The sequence below is a fragment of the Glycine max genome, chromosome 14 (assembly GCF_000004515.6).
Source record: "Glycine max cultivar Williams 82 chromosome 14, Glycine_max_v4.0, whole genome shotgun sequence".
NCBI lineage: Eukaryota > Viridiplantae > Streptophyta > Magnoliopsida > Fabales > Fabaceae > Glycine > Glycine max.
In genome coordinates, this window is record NC_038250.2 from 32118157 (window position 1) to 32125196 (window position 7040).

Sequence of the window (7040 nt, forward strand, 5' to 3'; positions counted from 1 at the left end):
GAGTGCCGTTTTGTCATTTTGTTCTTTCACCATCTTTTCCTTCCCTTTAATATTTGCGGGTTGTGTCGGCAAGTCGGGGGGTGCAAACACGCGACCGCTGCAGGTCACGCCGCTCAGCCCCGTGATATTGGTTACCTTGGCTGACAACGAGCTGATGTCGGTGGCCTCTTCCTTCCTTTCACTTGGAGGTGCATACCTCCACGGGACTTCATGACTGTTTCGGTATGGAAACGGAACAGGTTTAACTACCAAGGGGTATCAGGGCTTTTGGGGAGCTGCGTCTTTGGTGAAATATACCACCAAAGGCATAGGCCTTCCAAAACTTCTCTCATCTGCGGACTGCATACATATATGTTGCTCTTCCCTCCCCTCATCGCCGACTTCCAGTCGGCCTTGATCTATCATCTGTTGCAACAGGTCTTCCACTACTAAACATGTTTCCATGTTATGTAGCTCACCGGGATGCATCAAACAGGAATCCTCTCCGTGCCAACATGGGGAATTACGCCCCCCCTTTTGTAGGGCCTCGTAGATAAACCTCCTGGGGGTCACCACGTCCTTTAAAGGCTTAGACCTGCGCAGCCTACCCAACTCGACGGCATTAACTGCTCCCCCCCCATGATTGGCGAGCGGATTTGTTTTCATGTTGGGCTGATCCTCTAGAAACGTCAGCCATCCGGCGTCTATCAAATGTTGGACCTTGTATTTAAGGGCCAGGCATTTTTCGGTAGAGTGGCCCGGAGTTTTCCCATGGTATGCGCAAGTTGCGTCAGGGTCATACCACTTTGGGAAAGGAGGTTGGTAGATCTTCCCAGGAGATATCACGACCATCTGGTTGGCGATGAGGGACGGCAAGAGGTCTTTGTACGTCATTGGGATCGGGGTGAATTCTGGAATTGGCCTCTAGGGAAAGTTCCTCATTGTGTTGGAACCGGCGCCAAAGTGGGCATTGCCGGCCGGGCAAGTCGTGGTTGGAGCCGGAGCTTGGGGGGCCTCCCTCTGGATGGGGGCGGGCGCTCTAGGCTGTACGGGTGCTAAATTCGAAGAGTTCCCGACGCGAGATGAGAAGCTCGGGTGATGTTGCGCGTATTGATGGGTACCATGAGAGGTCTGCGGTGGCTTGACCCATGTGGGCGTCGAAGTGGCGACATGGGTATCTCCTTCCTTCCTTTTTGCCCCAGTTGCTCCGATCCTCCTAGCATTGGTACTTGTGGAGGAGACGTAATCGAACTTCCCTCTCTTCAAACCTACTTCTATTCTCTCCCCGGCAAATACCAAGTCTGCGAAGCTGGAGGGCATATAGCCTACCAACTTCTCATAGTAAAACACCGGTAAGGTGTCTACCATCATGTTAATCATCTCCTTTTCGACCATGGGAGGGGCCACTTGTGCTGCCAGGTCTCTCCACCGCTGTGCGTACTCTTTAAAGGTCTCACTTTCCTTTTTAACCATGTTCTGCAGCTGAGTGCGATCGGGAGCCATATCGGAATTGTACTGATATTGCCTAAGGAAGGCAGTAATCAGATCCTTCCAAGTATGGATGTGAGAAGATTCCAGATTAGTGTACCAAATAACCGTGGCTCCAGCCAAGCTATCTTGGAAAAAGTGCATTAACAACTTTTCATCCCTAGAATGCACCCCCATCTTGCGACAATACATCTTGAGATGGTTCTTAGGACAAGTCGTCCCTTTGTACTTGTCAAAATCAGGTACCTTGAATTTTGGGGGGATGACAACGTCCGGTACCAAGCAAAGATCCATCATGTCCGCGAACGGATAGTCACCAAAGCCTTTAAAAGCTCTCAATCTCTCCTCAATGAGATCGAGATTCCTTCTTTCTTCCGCCGCCGGGGGTGGTCCCTCTGTGGACAAGAATATTGGTTGTGCTGAGGAATTGTATGCTTTGGTTAGGGCTTTACAAACTTGGCAGCATTACCTATTACCCAAAGAGTTTGTCATCCATAGTGATCACGAGTCCTTAAAATACTTAAAAGGCCAAGGAAAGCTTAATAAGAGGCATGCTAAGTGGGTAGATTTTTTAGAGCAATTTCCATATGTCATCAAACAAAAAAAAGGGAAAGGGAATGTAGTGGCTGATGCACTATCTAGGAGACATGCTTTACTTGCTATGCTTGAAACTAAACTGTTTGGTCTCGAGTCTTTGAAAGACATGTATGTGCATGATGTGGACTTTGCTAAAATTTTTGCTGCATGTGAAAAGTTTTCTGAAAATGGTTACTATAGGCATAATGGAATCTTGTTTAAAGCAAATAAATTGTGTGTGCCTAAGTGTTCCATTAGAGAGTTGCTTGTGAGTGAATCACATGAGGGGGGTTGATGGGACACTTTGGGGTTCAAAAGACCCTGGAAATTCTACAAGAGCATTTCTTTTGGCCTCATATGAGGCGTGATGTGCATAAGTTTTGTGGTCATTGCATTGTGTGTAAACAAGCTAAATCTAAGGTTAAACCTCATGGATTGTATACTCCTTTGCCTGTTCCTGAATATCCTTGGACTGACATATCTATGGACTTTGTTTTGGGGCTGCCCAAAACCAAGAATGGAAAGGATTCTGTGTTTGTTGTTGATGACAGGTTTTCTAAGATGGCACACTTCATCCCTTGCAAGAAAGTGGATGACGCTTGTCATGTGGCTGATTTGTTTTTCAAAGAAATAGTGCGATTTCATGGATTACCAAGGAGCATTGTCAATGATAGGGATGCAAAATTCCTTAGTCACTTTTGGAGGACCTTGTGGGGTAAGATTGGTACTAAATTGTTGTTTTCTTGTCACCCACAAACTGATGGTCAAACTGAGGTAGTCAATAGGACTTTAGGCACACTGCTTAGGACTGTTTTAAAGAAAAATCTTAAATCTTGGGAAGCCTGTTTGCCTCATGTTGAGTTTGCTTATAATCGGGCTGTCCATAGCACAACTAATTGTTCACCATTTGAGATAGTGTATGGATTTAATCCTTTGACTCCTCTTGATTTGTTGCCTATGCCTAACATTGCTATGTTTTAAGCATAAGGATGCACAGGCTAAAGCTGAGTATGTGAAGAAGTTGCATGAGCAAGTGAAGGCTCAAATTGAAAAGAAAAATGCGAGTTATGCAAGGCAAGCCAACAAAAGCAGAAAGAAAGTCGTGCTTGAACCAGGTGATTGGGTTTGGGTAAACCTGAGGAAGGAGAGGTTCCTAGAACAAAAGAAGTCCAAGCTTCAACCTAGAGGAGATAGACCATTCCAAGTGTTGGAGAAGATCAACGACAATGCCTACAAGATTGACTTGCCTAGTGAGTATAATGTAAGTGCCACTTTCAATGTGTCTGATCTATCTCTTTTTAATGTAGATGGAGGGGCCTTAGATTTGAGGACAAATCCTTTTCAAGAAGGAGGGAGTGATGATCACCTTTCAAGTAAAAAGAATCACTTGATTCACGCATAAGAAAGAACTACGTAGGTCTGATTTTCTCATCCCAATAGAGACAAGGTTGGTCATTTGTATAGCTGCCATTGATGATGATTGAAGGCCCAAGTGGAGAAAGATGAAGGTCCAGAGGCAGAGGCACTACCAATACTACTAATTGTTGCTGAAGGCCCAAACTAACTTGAAGACCCAAGTTAAATAAGTTTTTAATTATAATTTATTTTTATTGTAATTTTGGCCCAAACTGTTTAGAAGGCCCATGTCTATTTTTATCTTTTTGTTCAGATACACTAAGTATTTGTTTTTGTTTTCAATAAAGGAACTTTTGGCATTTGATAAAATTTGGTGAGAGTTTCTCTCTGAGTTCCTTGTTGAACCAATCTCAGACTTATCAAGGTAATCCTTGTGGCGTCTACCCTGACTTATCTTCCTTCACCGGAAGTGGCATCATCCAAACCTCCGTAGCCTGTATCAAATGATCCGCTCCTACTCAGGTTCACATCACTCTGTACCACGAGCGTCTATCATTCCCTATGCTATTCCAAGACGTATCATGATGAGGGCGACCAAGGCCAACAACAAGATTGGTGACAAGGAATGGGTAGTTTCCTTCACTGGAAATAAGGAGGATCCAACCTCTTCATCATCAGATAGTGAGTCCACAGATGACACTCATATTTCTCCCCTCTACAAACATGCTTCATCCACTTAACCGTGTCCACCTCCATCACCTTTTCATCTAGATAGATTCAGAAGGGCTACTCCAAGGGAACCCTTAATAGATGCTTAGAGTTTTTCTCTGCATTCATTAACGATAATCCTACTTTGAGACCCTTTATTTTGAGTATATATTTTCTAAACTTGTAGTAAGGGAAATAATCATTGTCCAAGCACCCGTCTGGACACAACATGACTATGAGCATACTCCATCTGAGGCCTTTAAGGCTCTACCATCTGTTAAGACTTTTGGCAAGCGTACCAGCTGTCGTTGTAGGTTCCACATTTATAAAAAAGTTCGTCTCCACAGGGACTCTAGTTACTTAAATCATTTAGATAAAGATTATTAGTTTAATAGTTATGTACAAATTCAATCGAATGTCATATGGTTTTTTGGTTTAACTAACTGAAAGTAAAAGAATAATAGATTTATGGAAATAATGGAATTAATGAAAATTCAGAAATAGCGGAAATACGGAAATAATGGAATTTAGTGCGTTGGAAATACGGAAATTACAGAAACAATTTAAATTAATTCAAGAAAACATAGGATTGGATTTCGTCGTTCATAGCCTTAGTAGCCTAATAAGATTAACATGTATAAATCATTTTCTAACATTACTGATGCACACTTAGTTATCCCAAGTCGATTCCTCGCACTTGGAACCTAAGAATATTTACTTAATATCGATCCCTCGCATATGCACTAAATATCCCAGCATTACAATTATATTCTCGTGCTTTTTGCAATCAAAACGTTATGCTCTATTCCTAGCAACATAACGTAAAGAGTAAAATCATTCGGTTCAAATTCTAAGATTACTTTTTAGTCTCACTTAGAATCCAATTTCATGACACTAGTGATCAAATATAATCAAGCATTACAAGTAGAATGAAATTACCAATAATGAGTAGAAAAGATTAATACATATATAATATCAAAAGGGATACATAAGGGTATAAAGATTACATCCAATCCTTAAGAAAAACTAATCGATCATTGTGCAGAGCACAAGCCTAACAAGAGAAATGACGAAGGAAGTCATCCACGGTCATAACTCTGCAGTGCCTCGGCTCCACTTTTCCTCTTCTTCTACGTTTTTCTATTGATTTTGTTGTTGCTCAATCTATTTTTCCTCTTCCCCTTCATAGCTATTTATAGAAAAAGCCATCTAGTGTAGGGGGAGCCCAGGCGAGCTTGTTTACTTAGGCCTGAAGGAATCAATTCACCCAGGCGAGCTGGAGCTCGCCCATGCAAGTGGTTTGCTTATGGCTGAAGTTTTCTCTTTGGCCCAAGCAAGCCAGATGCTAGCCTGGGCGAATTTAGGGTCAGAAACCTTCATGAAATGACCATTTTGCCCTTCCTTAAAGCTTTGTTTCTGGATCCATCAAACAACCATAAAAAACTTACAGAATCATGGATGAATCTTTCATATTTAAGCAACAATATTAGGAAATATACAATATATATAAACAACTAGATTTAAGGATAATTTGGAAGAAAACTATTACAATCAAAGGATAAGTGCTAACAATTTAATCCCAAAAACAACTGAAAGTTGGCACTTATCACCATCAGATGCCATAGTTCATCTTCCTCCTCCTCAATGGACTCATCTAGTGGAGCCCAACATTATCAAGATGTCTCCTCACTGGCTTGCACCTAGAACTCAACAATGAGTTAGACCATCAACGGAGGTATCCCCTACACAAGCACAGTGCAACTTTCAAAAATTAAAGGATAAAAAGAGGTCATAAAGCATTATAGGAGTGAGAATTAGTATTATCAGAAATTGAGGTAGCCATGATAAGGGCTAATGTGAATGAAAATAGGAAGGCTACAATGGCAAGGTTCTTGAATGGGTTGAATAAAGAAATAACTCATATAGTGGAATTGCAACATTATGTGGAGTTAGAAGATACGGTGCACATGGTAGTGAAGGTAGAGAGACAATTGAAGTAGAAAAGAGAGTCAAAGTTCAATGTGGACCCTAGTTCTTATTTCAAACAAAATTGGAAGAAGGAAGAAAAGGTTGTCCAAAGGAAAGCTCTAAAGGCAAAGAAGAATTTGACAATTAAAAAGGTAAACCTAATTCCAACCATATACAAATATAGATATTAAATGTTTTGAGTGTTTGGGAATAGGTCATATTGCATCACAATGCCCTAACAAAGTCATGATCCTGTGTGAAAATTGGGTGATGTCCGAAGGAGAAAGCGATGGGGAATCTATGTTCTCACTTGAAGATGCAAGTATGCAGCTGAAGGGGAAGCAAATCACACTAAAGTAAACAATGATTAGATTGGATTGAATTTCAGATTGTGTTAATAATCAACCCAATCGAAATTGAACTGAACTTTGTTTGGTATTCAATATGCAAGATTATTCAATCACTACTAGAAAATACACTTTCAACATCGGTTATTTAGAACATTCTACATCAGTTCTAAAACCGATGTTGAAAGTGACGATGTTGAATATATGAATGTTAACATCGGTTTTGGAGAACCGATGTTAACATACATATGACAACATCGATTCTCCAAATACCCGATGTTAAACACAATGAACAACAGCAAAAAAAGTGTAGGCATGATGAACGTTGACATCGGTTTTCCAGTAAAACCGATGTAAATATGTTAGTTTAACATCGATTTTCTAGAAAAACCGATGTTAATATATGCCCTTAACATCGGTTTTGCTAGAAAACCGATGTCAACGTTGATGATGCATACACTTATTTGGTGTAGTTCTTTGTGTATAACATCGGTTAATTATAAATAACCGATGTTAATATTCAAATATTCACATCGATTATTGATAATTAACCGATGTTAATGTGCACTAGTTAACATCGGTTTTCTACAGATAACCGATGTTAAATTACAAACGCTG

General features: G+C 40.9%; 1 non-coding gene across 1 annotated transcript; it reads right to left on the reverse strand.

Moving 5' to 3' along the window:
• Nucleotides 1–1731: 1731 nt before the first annotated feature.
• Nucleotides 1732–2154, reverse strand: MIR5764B (microRNA MIR5764b). The gene has a single exon (NR_161724.1). It is a non-coding gene; the product is annotated as a microRNA MIR5764b (primary transcript).
• Between the last annotated feature and the right edge of the window lie 4886 nt (nucleotides 2155–7040).